The sequence below is a fragment of the Panthera tigris genome, chromosome A3 (assembly GCF_018350195.1).
Source record: "Panthera tigris isolate Pti1 chromosome A3, P.tigris_Pti1_mat1.1, whole genome shotgun sequence".
Classification (NCBI taxonomy): domain Eukaryota; kingdom Metazoa; phylum Chordata; class Mammalia; order Carnivora; family Felidae; genus Panthera; species Panthera tigris.
The window spans coordinates 136,302,111-136,328,673 of NC_056662.1; the positions used below are offsets into that span (position 1 = coordinate 136,302,111).

The window sequence follows — 26,563 nt, forward strand, 5'->3', positions numbered from 1 at the left end:
TGTCAAGATTTCATTTTATTTGTGGCTGAATAGTGTTCCACTGTGCATATATACTGCCTCTTGTTTAACCATTCATATAACGATGGACACTTTGGCTGTTTCCGTATCTTGGCTATGGTAAATAAAGCTGCTATGAACATAGGGGTACATGTAGCCCTTTGAATTAGTGTTTTTGTATTTTTTGGGTAAATACCCAGTAGGTCGATTACTAGATCGTATGGTGTTTCCATTTTTAACTTTTTGAGGGACCTCTATACTGTTTTCCAAAGCGGCTGCACCAGTCTGCATTCCCACCAACAGTGCATGAGGGTTCCTATTTCTCTACATCCTTGCCAAACTTGTTCTTTCTTGTTCTGACAGATGTGCGGTGATACCTCATTGTAGTTTTGTTTGCATTTGCCTGATGATGAGTGATGTTGAGCATCCTTTCATGTGTCTGTTGGCTGTCTGTATTTTTTCACTATTTGCAGACAACACGATATGATATACAGAAAACCCTAAACACTCTACCAATAAACTACTAAAACTGATCAATTAATTCAGTAAAGTTGCAGGATACGAAATCAATGTAGAAATCCGTGGCATTTTTATATGCTAATCATGTCCTAAAGTTTTTGATGGCATTTTCCTATTTTTTTGTTAAAGTTAGCTGTGTCTGCAACTGTTTCCTTTTTCACTAGCAATATTATTTGTGCCTTATCTTTTTTTTAAATTTTTTATTTTTAACGCTTATTTATTTTTGAGACAGAGAGAGACACAGCATGAACGGGGGAGGGTCAGAGAGAGAGGGAGACACAGAATCTGAAACCGGCTCTGGGCTCTGAGCTGTCAGCACAGAGCCCGACGCTGGGCTCGAACTCGCGGACCGCAAGATCGCGACCTGAGCAGAAGTCGGACGCTTAACCAACTGAGTCACCCAGGCGCCCCATGTGCCTTATCTTTTTATTTCATTGATGAATCATACCAGAAGGGTGTTAATTATTTAAATAAACTTTTGAAAGAATCTGAATAGTTTCAGCACTTGTAGGTTTATAATAATGTTGCGAGTACAGTAGAGAGAATTCCGTACGTCAGATGCGTATATTTGAGACAGACACAAAACTAACATGAATACAGTATTATTAGCTAAAAGCCAGATATTACTCAAATTTTCCTTTTTTAAATGACGCCCTTCCTCTGTCCCGGGATCCCATCTGAGACCCACATTACATTTACTCACCGTTCTCTTCACCCTGCTCTGCTGGGCAACAGTTTCTAAGACTTCGCCAATTTTTCACACCTTGATAGTTTTGAGGTCAGGTATTTTTTAAAATACTCCTCAGTTTGGGTTTGCCTGACGTGTTTTACATGGTCAGGTTGGGTTACAGGATTGGGGGAAGAGTCCCACAGAGAAGAGATGCCCCTCTTATCACACCACGTCAAGGGTCTGTGTTGTCAACATGATGTCCTAAGAGATGTTCCCCTTGACCACCTGGGTAATGGCAAATGTGCCATATTTCTTCACCATAGAGTCTCTCCTGTCTCCCCTTCCAAGCTCGGTTCTTTGAGGCAAGATACTAAGCTCCACCCCACTGGGATGGAGAATGGGCCTTGAGGTAGGGAATTAAACCACTTCCCAGAGGAGTGGCCATCCACACACATTATTTGGAATTCTCCTGTATGGAAGATTTGTCTCTTCTCCCGTAATTATTTATTCAGTCATTTATTTATCATTATAGATTTGGATATAGATTTTGTACTTCTGGTTATAATCCAAGACTGTGCTACTTACCGTTTCTCTAATTGTTCTACCTTCGGCCGTCGGGGGCCACTTCAGTTTGTCTCCTGTGCGCCTTCGATATACCCCATACTTTGGTTTTCTGAGCACATCCTTCCTTTGGGGAAATAGTAAATGATCCAGGCACATTTTCATTTTCCTTGACCCAGGTCTAGAATGAGCCATTTCTCCAAGGAGCTTGTGGGGCTTTTATTAGTTCTGTTTTTCTAAGTTTAATTAACTTCTGACTTAATTGCTTTGTTTTCAGGGAATGTGCTCTGTACTGTATTGTTCTGTTTTGTTTTGTTTTGTTTTGTTTTGTTTTGTGAAATTTGTTATTTCTTACTCTACGGCCTAGCCTCTGGCAAATTTTTGTAAATGTTTTATGTATGGTCTGGAACAGCATTCGATAATTGCTGGGCGCAATATTTTCCTGAATATCGAATAAATCAAACTTGTTGATATTTATTTTCTGTGTTCACGGATCATTTTAACCTCTGGGTGTCCTAACCTAGCCTGAGAGAAGAAAGATGTAATGAGACCTTGCAGTATGATGCTGGATGTGGTATTTATGTGCTAATTTTGCCGTATTTTCATTTTGACTCATTTGAAGCCATTTGATCAGTGCACCCAATGAAGGGATGTGACTTGTGAAGCAGGGGCCCCGGTGCCAGAGGGGCGTGTAGGACCCTAGCCACTGGTGAGGACGTTAATAGCTTCTTCCCACTGGCCTTCCCCGCTGGCCCCCTGTAGAAGGATGGCTCCTGCTACAACCTCACAGCAGGACAGGACAGGTGCCTGGACTGAGTGTGAGCCAGAGGCACTGCCAAATGTGCCACGTGCTGCCCTGCTTCTCTGCCCTAAGACAGTGTGGGGTGCGTGCCCACCCTTCCCGTTGCCACGTCCTTCTGGGGGCGGAAGGTAACGGCCCAGTGTGAGCATCCCGTCCTGAGATGACCTAGGGGGCGAGGGAGGGGACCGAGGCTGCAGGGGACAGGTGTGAGGACCCGAGGACCTCTCCCTACAAGTCATGAGCACGTGTGAGCCGAAGCTCCAGATCCCCAACGTATGTTCCACTGGATTTCAGTTACGAAGACAATTGCAAATGTAATATGGTTTACAATGTCACTATTCTAATTGCTATTCTATCGTCGAAGTATAGTTAACATAAAACGTTAGCTTGGTTTCAGGTGGATGACACAGCGATTCGACCGTTTGGTACGTTGTGAAAAGCTTGCCACAGCACGTGTGGTCGCCAACGGTCACCCTACGATGTTATCCCAATATTATCGACGATATTCCCTACGCTGTATATTTCATCTCTGTGACTTATTTATTTGGTGGCTGGAAGTCTGTACCTCTTAATCCCCTTCGCCTATCTGTCCTGTCCTCTCTAGCAACCACCTTAAATTCAATATTTAAAATTTCAAACTGACTAATATAGAAAAAACTCCACAGGGGTCCTTCTGAGAACAGGGTTCCTGAGGGCGCTGGCCACGCCCCCGAAGGGATTGCACACGACCTTCCTGCTGCATTTCCTGTTTTGTGTCTTAACATTTACTAAGTCTTTTTGGTTTTTATTTGCCAAGTGTATCTTTGTTTTTCACTTTTATCAATTTTTGATAATTTAAATTGTGTCTTTTACAAGCAATATGTAACTTCGCTTACTAATTTTTTTCACGTTCATTTATTCTTCAGAGAGAAAGAGAGAGACAGAGCACGAGTGGGGTAGGGGCAGAGAGAGAGAGAGGGGGAGACACAGAATCCGAAGCAGGCTCCGGGCTCTGAGCTGTCAGCACAGAGCCCGACGCAGGGCTCGAACCCACAAGCCACGAGATCATGACATGAGCCAAAGTCAGATGTTTAACTGACTGAGGCACCCAGGCACCCCTACTAATTTTTTTAAGTTTGAGGTGTTTTTGTAATCTTAGTAGAGTTTTCCTCATTTGTCTTTGTTTGCATTAATGGACATTTTGTTTCAACCGTTTTACTTTGTGTTTTCTATTGTCATGATTTTTCAATACATTTCTTCCATCTTCCCCCTTTTCACACATGATCAAGTTTTTTAAAATATTATTTCAGTTCTCCTTTACCTGGCAGAGTGTAAAATATCTATGCCCATATGTTACTCTTCAATTTAGCACACATAATCAACCATTTATAAAGTACATTCTTAAGCCCGTCTTGAATAATAAAATAGCTTTAGAATCAATTATGCGGATTCTTCCCCCACAACAGACCCCAGGTCTCTGCACACTTGCTGGTGTCATTTCTCCAAGGATTCGGTCGCTGGTAGTAATTCGTTCCATTGATTTCCATCGAAAAACCCTTACTATATTTTGTTTCTATCCATAACCTCCTTTTCTATATACACAATTGATAACTGGCATCTGTTTGTGACTCATCTTTTTGAGGACAAATTGTCCACTCTCTTCGAGGTTCTATTATTCGATTGAGGAGTGTAATACGAACCGAACTGGTTTTTCTTGGTGAGAAATCTGTCTTTTCTCTATTTCCAATTGCTCTTTGACTTCTGAGTTCTGTGGTTTCACTATAATTAGAGTCCAAATGGAGTTTTCCTTTTATGTATCTTCCTGGTCCACATTGTTCCTCCTGTAACTGTGATCTGACTGGGGACCTCTGTATTTCATTAGCCCTAAAAAAGCTCTTCTAATCACCTCCTCCAGTACTGCCAACCCTCTGTTCTTTGTAGTGTGGCTGCTGGGATACCCATTAGATGTTTGATACAAGTTCTCATACGATCCCCTTAGCTCTTCATTTTTCCTTCATATTTTCTGACTCCTGCGCCTTTGGGCTGAATTCTGGGAAATGGTTGCAGATTTATCTGTGCATATGCTTTTTCTCATTGGTTTAATCAGCTGTTTAATAATCAATTGAGTCATCGAGTCTCTTAACTATGCATGTATGTATATTACACACACATATATATTTACAGATAGATCTAGAGCTATCCATTCACCTCTTTCCGTCTAACTCTACCTGTATCTATATCAATATCTATATCTATATCATCTATATCTATCTATCTATACATTGTATCTGGTTATTTTTCAAAGCTTTCTTGTATGTGTGTATATATATATATATACACGTTGCATTCAGTAATTTTTCTTTTTTTTAATGTTTATTTATTTTTGAGGGGGGGAGAGAGAGGGAGAGAGAGACAGAATCCAAAGCAGGCTCCAGGTTCCGAGCTGTCAGCACAGAGCCCGATGTGGGGCTCAAACCCACGAACTATGAGATCATGACCTGAGCCAAAGTCAGATGCTTAGCTGACTGAGCCACCCGGGCACCCCAGTGCTTGGTTATTTTTCAAAGTTATCTTGTCATTTAGGATAGCTTCTTGTTGTTGCCTCAGTTTGGGCGACAAGAAACTATCTAAATGACAAAAAAAGCTTTGAAAAAAATATATATATATCTGATTTGTACAATACTAAGTAATATTTATCTTATCATTTCAATACTAAGGAGTCCAAATGTGATGCTTACATTTCCCATGGATCCTCATGCATGAGGCTGGCTCTTTTTGTAGTGTTTGCTAATCTTGGATTATGGTCTTTCATATTTAGTTGATTTTAACTAGTGGAAAACCAGAATTTCTAATCTGAGGATATTGTTTCAGGGAGATTTATGTCTGATTCTTCAGAGGTCTTCGGGTACCACTGACATGGGACCCTTTCATCCTGAAACACTGGAACGTGTCGGTGCCCTGAGAAACAGTGAACAAGTCTCACGGGGTCGGAGGATAGGTTTTGTCTGATAGCGAGCAGTGACTTCCACGCAGTTTTGGAATGTTAATGTGAGTACAGGCGAAGTTTAGAACTAGAGAAGACTTAAGACTGGCTCCAATAGAGGTAAGAACACTGGAGTCCAAAGTGAGGATTGGACCATGAAAGGAATGGAAAATATACCTGTAATTTTCAAGGTCTTCCCTACGTTTTCAAATGAGGGTACTTAGTAAAAGACAATTGAAAGAAGTAAAGGTTGTTTATGATACAAAATATACTGGTCCTCGGTGTGCGTACAGGTACAACGTGGTCAAATGAGAGAAAAGGATGTGGCTTCTCACTCCCGCTTCCGTCACAGAATGACTAGTGCAGAGTGACTTCCGGTAGCTGTTCTTTCGTAGGAAGAGAGCCCCTGCTTTTCCTCAGAATGCAAAGCACATGGCAAAGTAATGCAGTGTTCAGTCTCCCCCGCAAATACGTGGGGTCAAGTGCATGTTGTCAGAACCAAGCATTAGCATCAGTTCCGGAAAATGCCCTGCAGCATGGGCTGCTTCATCTAGAAAGTCAACTGTCTTGTTCTTCCTTCCTTTCCCCCGTTTTTCCTGCCAGAAACTAAGATCCGTGTCTAGACCTGGAATGGTCTTTTGATGACTCGACGACAGACGCAAGTGATGTCAGGAAAAGAAAGACGTCTGGCCTCTGATAATCTTCTGCAGCCACCACGCAGGTCCTCAACTGTCCAACTCCAGAATGACAACCCACGTCACCCTTGCTTGACGCGCTATGGGAACCTGATGATGAAACTTATAACTCAACTGAAATGCAAACAATATCTGCCTCACAGGGGCGGAGTGAGACATAGGTTGACATGTGCGAAAGAATTTGCAAGACTCTGAAATACCAGCAGATGAAATTCCGAAGCCAGGAAACATTCCCATGACTGCTTATGTTCCATATACACAACATGTTGTTCATATAATGTTTAGGAATTTTTTAAATCCTCCCTCTATTCAAAATTTGTATGTTAAACTTGTCATTATTTGTGCATCAGGGAGGGTAAGCTTCTGTTTCACATTTTGGTGCCAAATGTCCAATTCTGTGGATTAGTAGGAGACCGAGAGAAAGGAAAATTGATTTCAAGGCAGTCGCTTTACGGCAACTTGCATTTTCACTCTTGATTCCAGTGCTGTCTTCCGCCCACCGTTTCCTTACGGAAGTACCCTTAGGACTGGTGAAGCAGGGTAGCCCCTTGCATTCTACATCTTCCCCACAACAACTGGGGTGGTTCCCCCAGTCTCGGGCTCCTAAACCATAACGTCTTCTTGCCTGCCACACGCTTACCCTTCCAGACACAACCGTTACCCCTGAAACAGTTAAAGGCTTCCATTTTTCACATAAATGAGTAGTTTCTGAATCCTTAGAAATGGAACAAATTAAGCCACGCTGGAGTGGTTCTACTGACTGTTATTTACACATCGACAGTCACACGGGCCTTCTGAAAATGATGGCATAATGGTTGACTTGAGCTGGCAGGGAGCCTCTTACATATTCTAAGCACCCAGCCTTGTAGACGAGGTCACCAGCAAGTGTCCATAAATTTGTAACGACTCAAAGACAGGAAGAGTGATCACACGTGTGACATGGCCCGAAAGCAATGAGGAGAACACTCTGAAAATTCTCAGGAAGCCATCACAGGAGCTCTGCTGAAGATCCCTCAGAGAATTGTGCTTGACCACCGAGCCTCAGGGCGAGAAGAAATGGTGGAGTGTTAGATTATAATTAGGGTCGCTGCAACACTTCCATAATTTCATCCAATTATAACTTTTAAAGCAGGGATGATTCTGCTCTGAAACTCTAAGAAAAATCAGCTTCCGGCAAGAAGCTTTTCCGAGAGCCAAATGAGGGAAAGGCTGTCCAGATGAGAAGATAAGTAGTACTTGAGCTGAACGCACCAGCAACTTGAAAAGAATTGAACACCCCAGGAAACTGATTTTCTTCTAGGGAAAACTGCCGTGAAACTCAACAACTATTTACCATCGCTGTGTTTTCTGGAGGGCAGCATGTGGAAGGCACGTCCTGTCCCGGAGGAGACTTGACTGCGGAAAGAGGGGTCAAGGCCCAGTCATAGATTACGGTCCAAACCAGAGCGGGTATGAGAACCATTCTGTTTTGGGGCTCGGGTGTTTCCCCCGAGGGCAATGAGCAAACAATGGCACAGAGGGTACTAATGAATACTCTGGTTGCCAAGATGGCTACCTCTGAGGTCATAATGGGGTCACAGCAGGAAAGAGGGAAGGGAAAGAAGAGATAAGGAGATGAATCTCTGTATCTCCAGCTCCCATTGGAACAGAAGCAATTCCTTTACATTTCATAATGTTGAGTCTTCACATGGTTGTGTGTGAAAATAATTAAAATTATTTGCAAGGCCCTAACTTAGACTACAGAGCGGAAGCCACAAAGTGTGGTCTGTGGACCCCCGAGGCTCCCCAAGCTTCTTTCAGGGGGACCACACGGTCAAAACTGTTTGCACCATAACACTAAGACACTGTTCACCATTTTACCTTCACTGACATTCACACTGATGGTACAAGGGCTACAATGTTGATGCCTTCCCGTGAGTCGAAGCACCAGCCCTGAAGCATACGGGACGTCACGGCGTTCATCGCCACCCCACATGCAGGAGGGATTTAGTATTTTGGAAAATTTATGTTTGCCATCATGACCCTGACGGCTTCCCAATGCTTCAAGGCTCTTACGATGAATGTCGTGTCTAGATGCTATTTAATGAAGCATGTCAACATTTGGGAGCCTAACTCAGTGGACCAGTATTTTCCAAATAGCCGATGAATGATGTTACAAAATCAAGATCAATAAATGACCCACTCAAGGTGCAAAACAGACCAGGGGCACCTAGGTGGCTCAGTCGGTTAAACGCCCGACTTTGGCTCAGGTCACGATCTCGCGGTTTGTGAGTTCGAGCCCCACGTCAGGCTCTGTGCAGACAGCTCGGAGCCTGGAGCCGGCTTCGGATTCTGTGTCTCCTTCTCTCTCTGCCCCTCCCCAACTCACACTTTTTCTCTCTCTCTCAAAAATAAATAAATATTAAGAAAAAAAATTTAAGTGCAAAATAGACCAAGAGAATTTAAGGTAACATATTACAAAACATTAATTGATATGTTTTGGATTCTGCATTGTAAATAAACTTTAAGAAAAGTAAATTCTGGTTTGCATCTGAGTAGACTATTCACAAACATCTGAAAAGCTATTAAAATAGCTCTCCTTTTCCAACTACATATTTGTGTGAAACTGAATTTTCTGTATTTTAAACAAATTAACATATGACAACGAATTGAATCAATAGCGTATATGACTATCCAGCTTTTGTTTATGCAGCCAGATGTTAAAGAGATTTGCCAAAATGGAAAGCAATGTCACTGTTCCTTCTCTCCTCCTCCTCTTCCTCTTTCTTCTTCTTCTTCTCCTTTTCCTTCTTCTTCTTCTAATCATTTTTTATGAGAAAGTTTATGTTCATATATAATGAGCACAGGGTTGCTTTTACATGAATTAACAAACAAGTAATTTAAAATTTTTATATTTAATTTCTATCTATAAATATAACACACATAAAAGATTTTTGATACTGTCAACAGTGTTTAAGAGTATGGATGAGTCCTAAGACAAAAATATTTGGGAATCTCTGATGTACCAGGAAGTAACTGGAGACAAATATGGAAAGAAACACTAGCTCAAAATGATAGAAACGTGGATGTGACTGTGAGCAGCGGGCTTTTTATCTGGAAGGCGATGGGCAATCCATGAAGACTTGGAGACTGAAGAGTACTGCTTTCCTAATTATAATGGACTTAGAATAGTGCTGATTGGGATAAGAAGCAACAGAAGGTGGGAAGACGAGCTGAAACAAAGCTCTGCTGGTGGAATCTTATAACAGGAAATAAATGAGTGTCGTTGGAGAATTTGCAAGGGTGTGATTTAGTGGCCGATGAAGTGTCAAAGGGCGGATTGTAAAACACTGATATTTGGGGCAATAATTTAGAAGATCAAGGTGGTGCTCCAGGAGATATCGGAGAACAAAGACACAGGGAGAGGAGAGGTTGAGGTTTTGATTTAGGGCATGTTGAATTTTTGCTTCCAGAGACACACAAAGTAGACTGGGTGGGATGGGGAAGAGCTTGGAAAGGTTGGGATTCAACCTGAGCACATTAGCAGGGCTGGAGGTCGATGGTTGGGTCCGTCAAGATGGAAGGGGTTGTACAGGCCTCGAGGGTGGAAGAGACACCAGTGAAAGGAGTAGGCACAGAGCTGAGAGGTGGATTGGTGATATTTCCAGTTAAGGGGCCAGGAAAAAAAAACAGGGGATATGAGCGAAAAATTAATCAGAGGTGGGAGAATATAAAAAGTGCCATATTGGGGCACCTGGGTGGCTCAGTCAATTAAGCATCTGACTCTTGACTTCAGCTCAGGTCAGACTCCACACTGGGCATGGAGCCTACTTGGGATTCTCTCTCTCTCTCTCTCTCTCTCTCTCTCTCTCTCTCTCTCTCCCCTTCTGCCCCTCTTCCCTGCTGTCACTCTATCCCTGTCTCTCAAATTAACAAAAAAAAAAATATCCTATCAAAGAAGTCAAGACATAAAATTGTTGTGAAGGGTAGACTTTGGGGGACTTTTCACACAAGTGCAGTTGATTTTAACTGTTGCATTTGTTTGTGGTGTCACCTTTCTAAGAGTTGCATGGTATGCAGGTACTTAATTTCAAAGGCAAGATTCATGTAACTCAGCCTATTCTATGCCCCTGGCTGCTGGAAAAAGTAAAGAAACATTGTCTTACAGTAGATCAGAAATCTGGCATGGAGGTCACTGCGCTAAAACCAAGCTGCTGATTGGATGCATCGCTTTCTGGAGGCTGCAGGAAGAATCCACTCTCTTGCCTTTTCCAGACTCTATTGGCCACCTGCATTCCTTGGCTCATGGCCTGCTTCCGTCCTCAAAGCCCCACATGGCCAATTGAATCTTTCTCCACATCACATCACTTGGCACTGACTGTTCTCACGTAAAGACCCTTATGATTACAATAGACCCACTGGGATAATCCAGGATAATCTCCCTATTTTAAGGTCTGGAGATTAGCAACCTTAATTCTAGCTGCTGTCTTAATCCCCCTTTGTATCTTTGGGGGACTGCCTACCACACTCAACTGTACTCGTTGACTGTACTTGTTGACTTATTAACTGTACTTGTTGACTTATTAACTATTTAATAACTGTTTACAGAATCATGAGAAACCAAATCATTAATATAGTCCTACTGAGTTCCTTTTTTTTTTAACTGAAAAAAGTACACAAATTTTAATGTCTTTCATTTGGGAAGGATTTTATTAACAACAAATGCATTTTATAAAATGCATTTTATAAATCATGCCCTACCTAAGTTGCATTAATCAAAGCATGCCAACATCTGGCAAATCATGTCTCTGACAAAAGGTTACCTTTGGAAGAGAAAAGTCTCTGGAAAGGTGTTGATGCCCATGGTCACCCCGTTTTAAGCACATACCCTTTTTGTGCTGTATGATCTATTGTACGGCTGGGTGTGATGTTTTTAAACATAAACATATATAATTCTCATAATAAAGTCCATTTATTCCTTGCTCGATTTAACACAATATGGTTTTCTATTTCACATTGCACTTTGGATCTCCTGTCTGCATCCCACACCAAGTTTTATGGGTTATTATCATTTCGGTGGTAAAAAAAAAAAAAAAAAAATTTAAAGTGCTTTTCAGAGACGTGAAGTGATTTGCCCAATGTAGCACATCCACTAAATATTAACAATAGAACTTAAGCACGTACCTTTTCACTAGAGAGCTTTCTCCTTCCACCATGCCGTTTTACTATTACAATATGTAATTTGGAGTTAATTGTTAGAGGAGAATGTCAAGCCTGTTGATGACTTATTTTATTATATTGCCTGAGAGGCCCTACAGTCATGGAAATTGACTCTATTCGCTGGAGGCCCACAATTAAAGCTGATTTCTGGAAACTGTATATTGCAAGTGGGCCTCACAACAGATGCAGACGCATGGGTTTCTGCCAGTTTGAGGGTGACTTCTATTGTTGGAAGCAGCACAGGTCCATCATACGGAGCAGGAGGAAACACACCCCCGCTCTCCCCTTCCTCTTGAGAGAAAATATCATTCTGGTAAAGACAGGTGAGGGAGAAGGTGCTTGTTCGTGTTATGCTCACCACAATGTTTGAAACATGGGCATGAGGAATAAAGCTCTTACCTCCGGGGAGATTCTGAGGCAGCCCCCCTGAGCGTGGTCTTTCTTCACCTGGGGAACATCTACTTGGCTGTGTGACGGAAGGATATGAACAGGGTCTAAAAACAAACCTTACAACACATCTTTGTCAATTTGCTCATTTATTTCTAGTTCCTTAAAGGAGTTGAGGGACAGAAATGAAATAAGAGAAACATACAGGGCATCCGAACAAACCAAAAAAAAATTACTGAATAAAGTTCTTCATAAATAACCTGTCATAAATAAACTATGATGCTGATCCCTCTCCTTCGATTATAAATGCAATCTAGTGGCCACATTAATTCTGACTCTCCCTCTCTCTCTTGTTTTTTTTTTTCTTTTTTTTTTTAATGCTTATTTATTTATTTTGAGAGAGAGCCAGAGAGAGTGCACTCCGGGGAGGGGCAGACAGAGAGGGAGACAGAGAATTCCAAGCAGGCTGCACACTGTCTGCACAGAGCCTGGTGTAGGTATTGATGTCACAAACTGTGTGATCATGACCTGAGTCAAAATCAGGAGTCAGAGGGCACACCTGGGTGGCTCAGTCAGGTAAGCATATGACTTCAGCTCAGGTCATGATCTCATGGCTCGTGGGTTTGAGCCCTGCTTCTGGCTCTGTGCTGACAGCTCAGCTTCGGATTCTGGACCCTGCTTAGGATTCTGTGTCTCCCTCTCTCTGTGTCCCTTCCCTTCTCATGCTCTGTCTCTTTCTCTCAAAAATAAATGAACATTAAAAAAAAAAAAAAGTCAGAGGCTTACCCAACTGAGCCATCCAAGCGCCCCTCCGTGTTTCTTTTCTAACTTGACCAAAACAGCTGCTTGGGTTTAGGAAATGGAGCTTCCGGCCATGTTTTATTCAGCTTTCCCTGTGGAAGACTGGAAGATTCAGTAAGTATAGAGGATTAAAGGTTTTAAATGAAGGAACTCCTGGTTAAATTCTCTTTCAAGACTGAAATCATGCCCAGTTTAAGTTCTTGATGTCAATGTCTTACCCCTGCCCCTGTCAATATATTTACAGTGGTCAATATTTTTCTGACTTGGAAAGCCACAGGAATAGCGTTGCTGCATCTGTGTTCATTGAGAAATTGCTCTGAAGGCACATGAACGAGCCAGCACTGCCCTATAATGAGGTTGTACACAAAAGTAGGAGTGGAAATTGGGAGCAGTAGGAAGGCCTAAAACATTTGCACTTGACGAAAGGGCATAACCTGACCCCCAGACTTCTGTAAGTTTGCTATTATTTCGCAGTACCCCATTTCTGTGTTACGAGAAATAGAGTCATATGAGACGACTAGGAGCCAGCCAACTTTTTTCCATAAAGAGTCAAAAGTAAGTATTTAAGGTTTTGTGGGCCTCCATCGCAACGACTCAATTCTGCCACAGCAGCACCAAAACAGCATAGACAATACATGAATGAATGAGTGTGCAGGTGGCTGTGTGCCAATAAAACTTTATTTCCTAGAACAAGTGGTGGGCCAGGTTTGACTCATGGGTTGCAATTCGCTGACTGCTGGATTCTAAGCTAAGAACCACAAGCAATTGCACCTTATGGTAAAATTGAACAGGTATTCATTAATCTAAAATCGTATCCAAATTGCAACATAAGAACACCAGCCCTAGGGGTCAGGAGACTGTGTGATACATTTCCGGATAATGGAGTTTCTGTTTCTAATCTTGAATACGAAATCTAGAATGCGAATGGTCAGCTCTACAACCTTGGCTACATTATCGGATCTTCAAATTCTTCATCCGAAAAGCAATAATTCTGAATCATCGTTATAAACAATGATAACGTGTTTTTAGAAGACTAGAGAGAACCACCCTCCTTCGTACCCACACAGGAGAGCGTATTTGGGTCGGGATGCAAGGAGGGTTGTGGGTTTTGAGACACTCATAAGAAGAAATAAACTTCTGATTGCTTCTATTTTCCCCAAAAAAGGTATGAGATGAGGTCTTCAGCTGATGACATCTGGCAAAGTCGTGATAGGATTACACCGAAGATTCAGAAAGTGTATTTGTTAAGAAATGGAAAAGAATTTCCCAGACCTCTGGCGGGCTCCTTGGGGTAAAGTCGCTGCTGGTCATGGCTGCCAGGTGAGCCAGATGGGGGGGGTGGGGGGGAAGGGAGTAGGGGTGGGGGAAGAGAGGGGTGTCCCCCCAGAGGGCCGGGAGGGTAGGGGTGGGGAGGGGGACACGGGAGTATCTGTCAGAGCAAAGCTACAAAGCTGTAGGTGAGGGTGGGGAAAGGAAGGCTAACCGGGAGGGAAACACGGGAGACTGGAGGGTGGGGCCCTTCCCCGGGTTCCATCTTGGGTTGACATCCGGACGGACAGAGGCAGCCATCTTGGGTTGACATCTGGATGGACAGAGGCAGTGGTCAGAGAAAGCTCAGCCCGGAGCGAGTCCTGGGGGCTGCGCAGGTGCTGGTGATCAGGAGTCGGCCCAGCATGAGCCCCAAAGTAGACGATGCTTGTAGCTGGAGATGGTGATAACTGAGTAGAGATGAAGCAGGTTATTTAGTATTTATTAATTTATTGAACACCTATTATGTGCAGACACTGTCGGGAAAGCATGAAAAATGTATACTATGGCCCTGTATGCATTTGTGGGGTGGAGATGTAAGAATTACATCTAAAAGTTTACAAACCAAGACAAATATTTGACATAAAAGGGGAAATAAAAGTGATAGGGAGGGACCTGACATTTTTGAGCTCTGTTTCTATTCCAGGCCCTGCTGAGACACGTGGAATTTATAATTATTCATTGTGCTCTGGATGATGGGGAATATTAAGTAACGTGTCTGATGTCTTGAAAGTATTAAGACAGAAAAGCAGAATATTTTCTCAGCACCGGTGTTCCAATTCGATTGCGATGTAAGCAATTTTGCATTTCCCTCCTGCGTGGAATCTCCATGGCTTTGCATTGCGTCACGGGGGGGGAATCGACCTTTGCATCACATACCTGCCCCTCTTCCTCTTCCCACATTTAAGGATGGGAAAAACCGAGACCTACAGACATCGGGAGAGTTGCCCAGAAATTTCGGTTGAGTAAGTGGCAGAGCCTGTGTGCCCTCATCCATTCCTGTCTGGGCAGGTGCGGCCCCGGAGGCAGTTAACAGTCTCAGCTCCCCACACTTCTGCCGGGGCTCAAGGGCCAGGACGTGAACCGGAAACGCAGACGGGTAGAAGCAGTTGTCATTGGTGTGACGACATCAGGTAGCATCTGAAATATTTCATGTAGGAACATCACTGACAAAGTCTCTTTCAGGCTGTGAGCGATTCCTAACTCTCATAACCTGTAGGACCTTACAAATAAGTACTAATTGTCCACCCTGTTATTATTGTTATTGTTATCGTTATCGTTATTGGAGAGAACACGAGAGCGAGGGAGAGGGGTGGAGGTCACTAGAGAGAGAATCCCAAGCACGCTCCATGCTCAACGCGGAGCCTGACGCGGGACTCGATCCCACAACCTGGGATCATGACCTGAGGTGAAATCAAGAGTCTGACGCTCAACCAACTGAGCCACCCGGATGCCCCGGCAAGGTTTTTCAAGACCTCCACATTCTGGGTTACATACTGAATGCAAAAGTCTCCAAGAGGGTCTCGAAAATAAGTTTTATTTTTGTCAATTGTGAAAAAAAAATATCACTGAACAAAACCTGTGGCCAAAGGAATATATTTTACCTTACTAAGAACTGTCAGACTGGAGACTGTTTCGGTAAAAAATCTCGTGCACCATTTAAGGCACCAGCTTGATTACAGACTAGCCCAAAGTTGCCTATAGCAAAACTTCAATTTTCTAAGGCTTTAACCACATGCCTAAGTAAGAGTACAGTTATAGACAAACTCTAGTTTATTGCGTGATAGCATAAGGATGTAATGTGACAGAAAGAAATGTGAGTTTTAATTATTTAAGTCCAAGGTCAAATATTTCCATCTTAGATTCTAATAAATGTATTGACATCAGAAGCATGCTAAATATTTTGTATTCTTTAGTTCGATGAAGCAATTTATCCGTTAATTTGTCCCAATGTCTTTGCTGTATCATTTTATACACATACTATACTAAATGAATCGCATCTAGGTGCCCTAACATTTAAAACATATGCTAAAATATTTATCACAGGGACTCAATTCAACAGACTGATCTCTGTCTGTAAAATATACTCCTGTAGGAAAGTTTTTTTTTTCTCATTATGTAAACATAGATGTCAGAAATAACTGGGGTTAATAGTTCTACAGAAAAATCCCAGAAATATGTAAACAGGTATATTTAAATACCGATAAGACACTGTCCCCAGACCAAGGATGTAGATATTTCTTGGAGAGCTTTAAAACATCTGGGAGGCAGTATGCGTGCGTTACCGTTCCTCTTATAAAATTACTTGTTTGCTCTCTAGGATATCATGTGATTAAAGATCTCAGATATTCATGTCAAACGAAAGCCTAACTCTGCAGAGCTGAAAGCACTGAGGAGACAGTACTGACAAGGCATTTGCAGGATCTTTGGACAGCTTAGAAACTGGAAGACAGAAGAACAAAAGAGAAAGGAACATAATATTCTAGGGCGAGTGAGAGTGAGGCAAGTTGGACGTTTTTCTAGAACAAGCCTTGTTTAGAGACGGTTCCTCTTCTTCGTGGGTGACTACCATGCAGACGCCTACTGGGTCCCCAGCCCTGGGATATGTGCCGATTCTTGATCAGTTCCCAGCCACAGCGGCTCTGTCCCTTCACTTCCTGTTTCCCAGTTTTATGGATGAAGAAATTAAGTCCCCAAGGCTGCATGGAGACACTCCACAGCGAGTGATTCCAGAGACAGGATCAGAGTCCGTGTTACCACGGTCAACGTTCACTGTTCCTCCAACACGCATCAGTGGACCTCATATTCCTTTAGTGTCTTCATCAAAATTACTATAATTGCTCAGTAAAAGGTAATGACTAGAATAAAGGTCTGCACTAAAATGCACGGTGGCTGGTGTCAGTACGCTTCCTAACTCAGGAGGAGATGGCGAGAAATGAAAGTTGCCCCACCAGGTCCCCACACCCTTCACCCCCCCCCTACACACACACACAACAGGGTACAGCAGTGAAATAGGGAGAAACTCGCTTAGAAAAAGGACAGCAGAAGACAAGCGACAGGAACAGTCCATGGCATCATGGCAGGCCCTGCCCTGGACGTGGGGAAATCCTTGATTAGGAGACGATTCTGCTTCCTGAGCAAAAGAGTCTGTCTGTTTTGTCTATTGCCCCCTTATCCTCCTCTGGGAGACCCTTCCTTGCTCAGTATCCTTACTGGAATGATCTTAGCGGGTGTTGAGTAGAGCACTCTTCCCTGGAGAGAACAGATTTCGTAAGCTCAGTACCTGCTGATGCTACTTTAGGCGTCCAGATATTGTGCTGATGCTACAACAGTCAATCAAAAAATCTCCTTTCGATGGGTTCCTCAAAGTTCTTCGTCAGACGACATTCTCCTGCTGATTTGTTCCATGGCTTGCTTGTCCCCAAGGCTCTGTCCCTCAAGTAAAGGTGGCTTGGTGCCATCAGGCTTGACGCGCAAAGCCATCCCCCTCTTGCACTCTTCCCTCTGGGTTGGGTCTCAATGGCCATGTGTACGGTCGTTTTCTCAACGCTTTGTTAACCACACTTCTAAATCGACTCCAGTCAGAGAGTGGGGTGGTTAAGATGCCTCTCTGCCCTCCTCGGCCCAGCCATCCAGCCGTCCTGGGGGTGACAAGGAAAGCGAACGCTGCCACGTGTCCAGGAGGAAATGGAGAACATGGGTCCTGCCGACCTTCTCTTCGTGCGGCCGCACCTCTCTGCAAGGGAAGCTGAAAAGCATAGTCTAGTCATGCGTCCAAGACGAATGGGAAAAACGAAGTCAACAGCTCATCAGTCTCTGTGAAATCAGTCTGCACTCCGTCACTCCGGGTCATTCTGGTTATAATCCAATTCTTCACAAACTGGCAGGTGCCGCAAAGTTCTCGAGGACAATTCTTAATACCCAAAGCTCTCCTTTCTTCCTTTGAGAGAAGTCTAAATGTGATGTTAGAATTTCTATTCCGCAATGTGAATTTACCTTGCCCACCATTATGAATCAGGTGCATCAAGTTCTGTTGACAAAAATGTCATGTCTTTTATAATAAATACCTTAATTTTTTTAATGATTGTAGTAACGTTATTTCACAATAACTATTCTGATCTTGTAAGTATTTTATAATGAATATTTTAATGAAACTAATGCTTATGATTAAAAATAAGTAACGAACAAAACTTTCATGACAAATACTACCCCTCTGCTTCCCAGCCCTACTTACGGATTTTCTCATTCCTTCTATATCGCCGATTTTAGGGGCGCCAGGGTGGCTCAGTAGGTTAAGTGTCGGACTTCTGATTTCGTCTCGGATCCTGGTCTCATGGTTCGCAAGTTCGAGCCCTGCGTGGGGCTCTGTGCTGACAGTGCAGAACCTGTTTGAGATTCTCTCTCTCCTTCTTTCTCTGTGTCTCCCCATCCTCAGCCTCTCTCTGTCTCTCTCTCTCTCTCAAGAAATAAATATTTTTTCAAATGGACAATCTTAACTCTTTCAGCTCTTTGTTCTACTCTTTTCCTTCTCTAGATAACGCTGCTATCATTTTAATTTATTCTGTAGACATTATCTCTTTGCTCACATCCTTCCACGATGAAGGTTTACTCGGTTGCCTTCCCCAAATCCCTTCAGCCGTCATCCAGTGGACTTATATTCATTTCACCTTTCTCTGTGCCAGCCACTGTTGAAGGACCACACTCTTTCTTAAGACCCCAGAGAAGGAGCTTTCCTGGCTTCTTCCAGGTTCTGGTGTTGCCTGCCATTTCAAGGTCGCCTGGCTTATGGCCACATCCTTCCAAGCCTGTGTCTGTCACTACACAGCTTCTCCCATAGGTCCCCCCCGCCCCCATCTCTCTGTCATTTGGGGACAGGACCACCTACAGTGCTATGATTTCATTCAACCAGTTACATCCCCAACAGCTTTATTTCCAAATAAGGTCACATTCTGAGGTACTGAGAGCGAGGACTTCAACATTTGTTTTCAGAGGACACAATCCAAATCAGGACACCCTCTTCCCCTTTTCTGTTTTATTTTCATTCTCCTCATCTTTCTATGGCTTCCTCTAATCCTTCTAACTTGTGAGATTTTTCTTCGCTTTATTTTCCAAGACCCCTGTTATGTTTTTATCTTGGCAATTATATGCTTAATTGGTAAATGGTTCTTTCTCAGGTTTTTTTTAATGTTTATTCATTTTTGAGAGAGAGGGAGAGAGAGAGAGAGAGAGAGTCGGGGAGGAGCAGAGAGAGAGGGAGACTCAGAATCCGAGGGAGTCTCCAGGCTCTGAGCTGTCAGCACAGATTCCGATGGGGGGCTTGAACTCTTGAACGGTGAGGTCATGACCTGAGCTGAAATCGGACACTCAACTGACTGAGCCTCCCAGGCGCCCCATTCTTTCTCAGCTTTAAATTGTCCCTTTCCTGATTTTTTTCCTCAAAACTTCCCACATATTCTATTTAGAATAGGCGCCTGGGGGGCCCAGTCGGTTGACGTCTGACTTTGACTCAGTTCATGATCTTGCAGTCCATGAGTTCGAGCCCCGCCACGGGCTCTGTGCTGACGGCTTGGGTCCTGGAGCCTGTTCGGATTCTGTCTCCCTCTCTCTCTTCCCCTCCCCACCTCATGCTCTGTCTCTCTCTCTCTCTGTCAAAAATAAATAAACATTAAAAATAGAATCATATCCATTTACCTCTGCTTTTTCTGAAGAATTAATTTTTCTGTTTACTTTTTATCCTTTATTATTTTTATTTTTATTTTTAAGAGAGAGAGAGAATTTTAACCAGGCTGCACATCCAGCTTGGAGCCCAATACAAGACTCCATCTCAGAACCGTGAGATCATGACGTGAGCTGAAATCAAGAGTCAGAGGCTTAACCGACTGAGCCACCCAGGGGCCCCTATCTTTTGTCCCTTTTTCTTGTTATAAGTTTTCCTTAAATCTCGGCTGATCATCAGGTGAACCATCATGTTTCAGTGCCCGACCTGGGCACGTCGTTCTGCCAATCCGTGTGCATGGGAAAACCTTCCTACATGAGCTGCATTTACAGACTGATACTCACTTTCCACTCTTTCCACCTTTGTGATTTTAAAAAAGTTACTACCTTGCTGCCATTACAGTGGGATCTCAGAGTGCATCAAATGTCACGGGATTACTGACGGGCAGACTGTGGGTTCCATCTGCAATATTTGCTACGTATTCTTAAGGATCCTGGAAAACAAGTGATACGGAAGAGTTACCCCAGTCCAGGTATAGAGTTTAATTGAAACTCCGGTAGTCTTTGCTTATTCCAAGTGGAAACAGTAAGACCCCAACAACCCCGAGATTGCAGACTCTGATACATTTATGAAGCTTTACAATGGATCCATTTGGATTCCCTAATTTTCATATATTACCATGTGCTAATCAATTCAGTGTTTGACACTTAACAAAATGATTTGAGAAACATGACAGAATTACCATTGTATTTCAAAGAGATTCTTGTTAGTGAGGTTCACTTATCATATGGGCCAAGTGTATTTTGTCCATCAAGCACAATGATTGCTTTAATAAGAAGATCCTTTAGCCAATTAAAGAGAAATTCTACCGCATGAAGATTTTGATCAATTTTTTGTCCCTGCACTTCTACTTGGATAATGTGGTTACTGACCCTCCCGTACTTCCCCTGTAATGACGGGAGAGAAGGAAACTCAAGCCATTACTTTCCCATCTGTCAACTCATCTGTTACCCAAGGACGTGACGTGGTTTCCATTTTGCTCCTGACAATGAAGTTCTGTTTGCAGGGTTCACGATACGGTTTCACAAGCGATCTCGCAAGGACGCTTTTATTAATGATATCAATACTGCCCACAATTGTTATTTTGAAATATGCTTCTGCTCTTCTCTCGATATTAGAGCAAGAAAGAGAGAAGGAACGTGTAAACTTATCTCGGACTCCAGGTTCAGCATAAAAAGAAATAACGCTAAATAAATGGCTATCCTGGTGAAAGGTTAAGAAAGATTCATTTCTATTTAACCAGCTTTTTCTCAGACGTGGCTGCCTGGCTGCCATGCAGCGTCACAAGGAAATGCAGTACTTCCCCCAGAGTGGAGACTGGATGAGATTCACCCGAAACACAAAATTTGATCATCAAACAACTCACAAGGTTATCGCTTCCATGACGCGTGTCCCAAAAATGCTCTTCAAAAGGGGTCTTTGTGCCAGCAGAACCTTAGAAACCTGGCCTGGACAGATTTAGGGTCCAGCTGGACCCTGAGGCAACATGTGGGGGCGGGGGTCATCCTCTCTTTGGGTCTCACAACCAACCATGGTCAGTAAAGGATTAGAGTCGCTGACCTTGTTGGGGTTAAGTATAGTCAGTTTGTTGTTGTTGTTGTTGTTGTTGTTTTTTCCAAAATGAGAAGATTCTTCCAGATGTAGTCACTCTTTACATTTGACGTCATAAAAGTATGCTTTTGAGGGTAACAAATTTTCAAACATGAGACAAACACTCTAGTTTTTGTTTGCAACATGGTAGGTCTACCTCTCAGATTTTTGCTAGTCCCCGACCGTGTTAACATGCTAACAGTTGTATGTATCTTTGAGGTAAAATATTTATAAAGGTATAAAACATCTTTGAGATACTATTTCTGTGTCTGCTCCACAACTGTGAGTAAGTTACTACATGAAATTCATGTTTAACCAACACGGTGGCTAATAATTACAGGCATGGTGCGTAACAAAATTGCAAGAAAGCGTTCTTCCATCGTGGGTGCTCTCCCGTCAGTGAGGTGATTCTGTGATCACTTATGTGATCACATACGCCGAATGAAGAGCGTAGGACATGCTGTTTTAAAACCATAAGCTCCAGCCTCTCTCCACACCTCACCTTCCCTAACACTTCCCAACGATGGCACAGGACAAGGCCAGGAGGCTGACAGTCTGGGAAATGAAAAGTCCTACAACATGGGGACGCAACATATGCTTCAAAATGTATTTTCAAATTTGTTATTTGAAGCCACTGAGCGTAAACTGAGGGGTATTTGGCTTTTGAAAGAATGGAACTTGGTCACCGAGTGACATCCAGATTTATACGGCTTCTCTCGTTGAGAGGACTTCCGGGTCGATCCCATCCATGTAAGTATCGGTGTGGAACTAGACACAAGTTACAGTCAGTCATTCTGCCTTGAAGCATCGGAGAACCACGTTTGGGGATGTCAGACTGTCTGGAATGAGGAAACCCGCCCTGAGTGGAGGAAGGCACAGAGCAGAAGCCACAAAATCTGTGTATAATATGCCTGGCTGATGTCTAAACTGCAGGGTGCTGTGGAGACTCCAGGAACCCAGAGAAAGGCAGCAAGACGGGGACGGAAACAGAGCAAAGACCACCGCAGAAGCAAATCATGACTTGGAGTTTAATAGCCAGACAAAGGAGCTCAAGAAACACCTCGGGCTTTCCCAACATCCACCCTAACAGAGCGTGAGATCAAGCAAGCATCCGCAAGTTCAAGGCCATCAGACAACGATGTACCTGCCTCCCAGAATAAATTCAGACTGCTCAGAAGAACACACCCACCTGTTCTCTGCAATAAAAAAGAGTAAGAGACTTGTGAGAATAGGGGGAAATTTGAACACCGGTGAATAGAACAAAAGTTACAGTAAACGGACCCTAAAATGACCCCTGCATGTTGGAGGTATCAGACAAGGAATTTAAAGCAGCCACTATGAACATGACCAAGGATTGAATGGTATTGTGGTCATAGTGAGTGGGCACACAAAGAATCTTAAGTGGAAAATGAAGCTATATTTAAAAAAAGGATATTCTAGGAATGAATGATACAATATCTGAAATGAAAATCTAACTATGGGTTTGGCAAAAAGAAGGGCTGGTAAACATAACTCATGTCCAATTTGAGAAAAAGAGACAGAAAGATAACAGCACGTTTTGCCATGAAAGAAAAAGAAGAAGAAAAAGGTGTAGGGCACTTTTTCCTGGAAAATCAGAAAAATGAAATAACATATTCGCCTATTGGAACCATTCCTTTTCGTGAGTTCACGAGACAACTAATACCTACCACAAGGTACTCTGTTTTGTTTACATTTATTGTTACATTTATTATATGTTTCACTCGTGAATATAAGACAGGGGTTTTTGTAACTTTTGTCTTTAAAACTGAAGAAGGACCTGAGCTTCAAAGGTATTACGTGATTTATCCAATGTCAAATTTCACTCTGCAGGCTTCGTGTTCAAGGCTCCCAGATTCAGAACCCCAAGTCTCCAACATACAACAAGAGAGTCTAATATCCAGCACATTCTAAACCCAGACCCTTTTATCGCCCAGGGATTTATACATAAGAACTTTAAGTTTTTAAACATAAATGCATATTAGCTAAACAATGAGAGTGTTAAGGGAGTGATATTTTGTGTCTTAATGGGATTTTTCTGAAGCTTATTCCTACACTATATGTATTCTCTCGAATTACAAAATTTTCAAGACTCAGTCTACAGGAAGAAGCTAATTTAAGGCAAAGGAGCCCTTCCTACATACAGACTGCTCCCAGGAACTGTGTTTTGGAACTTAAATGCATTCACGTGAAGTTTTACAGAGAATCCAATAGAACATATCCTAAATCATATAGACTGCACACATGCAAAATATAAATTTTGTATATAACCTCACCTGCTTGCTAATTACAGAAAAGAACATAAAACAACAATAAAATAAAACATCTGTTATTTAAACTGCAAAGGTTATTGAAAAAATGTTTTCACATCGTGCTGGGAAGCATGCAAGTTACAGCAATTCCTACAGAGAAGTTAAGGAGGTAGCTGAGAAGAAACATATGTAAAAATACGGATATACACTCATGACGTGTTAGTATTCAAGGTCACTGTGCAAATGTTACATTTATATTGACTTAATAATGTACCTTAACATGTTAATCAAAGGGCAGCACAAAAACAGATGTATACCATGTCAACTTGTGCAAGACACTATTTAGAATAAAATAGAGGCATAACGTACCTCTAGATGGTACAAGATACGGGTAATTTTCTGTATCTATTAGGCTTTTACAAACATTCATTCACTCATTCCACATTACCAGCCATATGAGTTACATCATGTTGTGACAGAAAAACAATTAAAACATTTTTTTAAGTTTATTCATTTTTGAGAGAGAGAGACAGAGCGTGAGCAGAGGAGGGGCAGAGAGAGAGGAGGAGACACAGACTCCGAAGCAGGCTCCAGGCTCCGAGCCATCAGCACAGAGCCCGACGCGGGGCTCAAACCCGTGAACCGGGAGATCGTGACCCGAGCCGAAGTCGGACGCTCAACCGACTGAGCCCCCCGGGCATCCCTGATAAGAAAACCATTTGAAACCACCATTTCTCATTAGGTAGTCTGTAACATTTTACCCGATGTTTCTTCTGTGTGTACTACGTCTCTCCTGACCTTTGGTTGTTTTTGAAAATTGTATTCATTCTCAAGAGTACAGCTGAAAAGGAATCATCTCACGATGTATTAGAACACATAGAGTGTAAGCAAGTAAAAGAATATCTCCTACGTTCATTCTTCGGTCAGGCCTTTCCTGACTCCCTCGGTGCCAGGCAGAACAAATAATATCGTGATTTCTGCTTCCCTGTCACATTTAGTTCCTTTTCCATATTTCTTCCAGGAGCTTCACTGCAGTCAGTTCCAAACCCTCAGGAGAAGGATTACAAAATATTTAGTATTCTGTGCTCCAGAAGATCTCTTACGTGGAGATCCTTCAGAAAACTTTATGCTACTTTGAAATCTTTTTTTCTTTTTTAAAATTAGTTAGTTAGTTAGTTTTCAATTTATTTATTTGAGAGAGAGAGAGAGAGAGAGAGAGAGAGAGAGAGAGAGAGAATGAGCACGCAAGCAGGGGAGAGGGACAGAGGAAGAAAGAGAGAGAATCCTAAGCAGGTTCCAGCACAGGGCTTAATCCCACGACCGTGGGATTATGACCTGAGCCAAAATCAAGAGTCAGATGCTCAACCAACTGAGCCACCCTGGCACCCCAGAAATCTTTGGCTCTTTTTAAACACAACAGTTAAAAACCTCAGTTGTGTGGTAAGATCAAGGGAAAACAGTAAAGAAAATTAAATTTGATTTAGTGAATAGTCTGCTTTTCTTTCAGAGGTGATGTGACATTTTCGTTTCTTTCAAAAAAGCCTAAATCTATTGGATGTATCCCCTACTATGCTCCATTTCCAGAAATGAGGTAAAACACTATGCGTGTATATTTAGTTCCATGTAAGTTATATATATTTAATTTTGTTTCACACTTTCCCTGTAAAATCTAAACTATAGTTAGAATTTAGCCACCGCCCTCTACATCTAATTAAACATGTAAGGGTTGATGTTCAAGGCACAAAATCTCCACTACAGTCTTTTTATATTTTTTAAAGAAATACGCTGGAGACATCTAGTCCCCAAGATTATTTTCAGTGAGAAAAAAGAAATATTTATTTCAAGCAGATGTTCAATTTGTTATACTCAATATGTATATGTGTATATACATATACATATAGCCATTTTTAATTAGCCCTTCCGTACCATTCCGTTAGAACCACATGCAACCCCGTGAGGTAGGTAACTATATCATTAACTACACATGAAAGCAAGGGAAACAGCTGATGGCAGTTATTTTGGACAAAAAAAAATTTTTTTTGTCAAATAGCATACTATTTTTTTGACAAATAGCGTAATCCATTTGAAGTAAGCTGAGCCGAAAAGGACCCCTTATTCTAAGGATGTAAGAATGGGCCCAAAAAGGTCTTTACTCTTCGTATCCTTCTCTTGCCCTCTCCTCCCCCCGCACATGCCATTCTGTCCCCCTTCCTGCTCTCCTGCCGGCTCATGATGGGGTTCCATGTCTCTGTTTATGTGGAAAGGGGAGGACTGTGCCAGACCCCAGGTCCCAGGTTTACATGCCGCAGACTCAGCGTGAAGTGAGACAGTCTTATTTAGTCCAGATTCCCCACAAGAAGGGCTTCCCCATCGGCCCAAGTCCACCTCCTAGGCGTCAGTCCATTAGGCCATGGGCACAGTTGTCACGGCTGAGACCTCACCACGGTGCTGTGTGCATCGCTGGCCACGTGAATGGAGCTAGAAGGAAAGCTGACCCTGGAGGAGAAGGAGGCATCTGATGGGTATGTCATCCCCTGCAAACGCCCACCAACGTCCAGGCACCGTCATGTGGGGTTCATCGCAGGGCCCTGGAGAAAGATGCCAACTCGAGGACCACCCTCAACCTCCAGGTGGGTGGATTCTTGCTGAAAGAAGAGGAAACATTTGACATGAACCAAGGTTGGGAATTTAGATTGGAATCTCTGGCTTGATACTCTGTTTTCTGAAGTGAGAATAAGTGTGGGATGTAAATGAGCCCAGGAGTGCTTTAGTCAGAGTGAACACCCAAGCGTTCGCCCTCCCGGGTCTTGACTGAAGGGACACCATTAAAGGTGAAAGATATATATTTCTTTGCATATGTGAAAAAAGGCAGGAACTTTAACAATAGCGATACCACGTCTTGACTTGCATACTGTACACAATGCATCATTTTATTCTTAACGAAAACCTTGATTTTACACTCCCCATTCTACAGATAAGGATTGTGGGGGCAATGATTAAGAGAAGTGTCTCAAAACATAAAGGTA

At 42.7% G+C, this 26,563-nt stretch overlaps 1 long non-coding RNA gene across 1 annotated transcript; it reads left to right on the forward strand.

Moving 5' to 3' along the window:
* The first annotated feature begins 7,585 nt into the window (after nucleotides 1-7,585).
* Nucleotides 7,586-16,770, forward strand: LOC122237454. The gene is made up of 4 exons (XR_006216056.1): nucleotides 7,586-7,655; nucleotides 13,759-13,913; nucleotides 14,548-15,034; nucleotides 16,222-16,770. It is a non-coding gene; the product is annotated as an uncharacterized LOC122237454 (long non-coding RNA).
* Nucleotides 16,771-26,563: the final 9,793 nt, after the last annotated feature.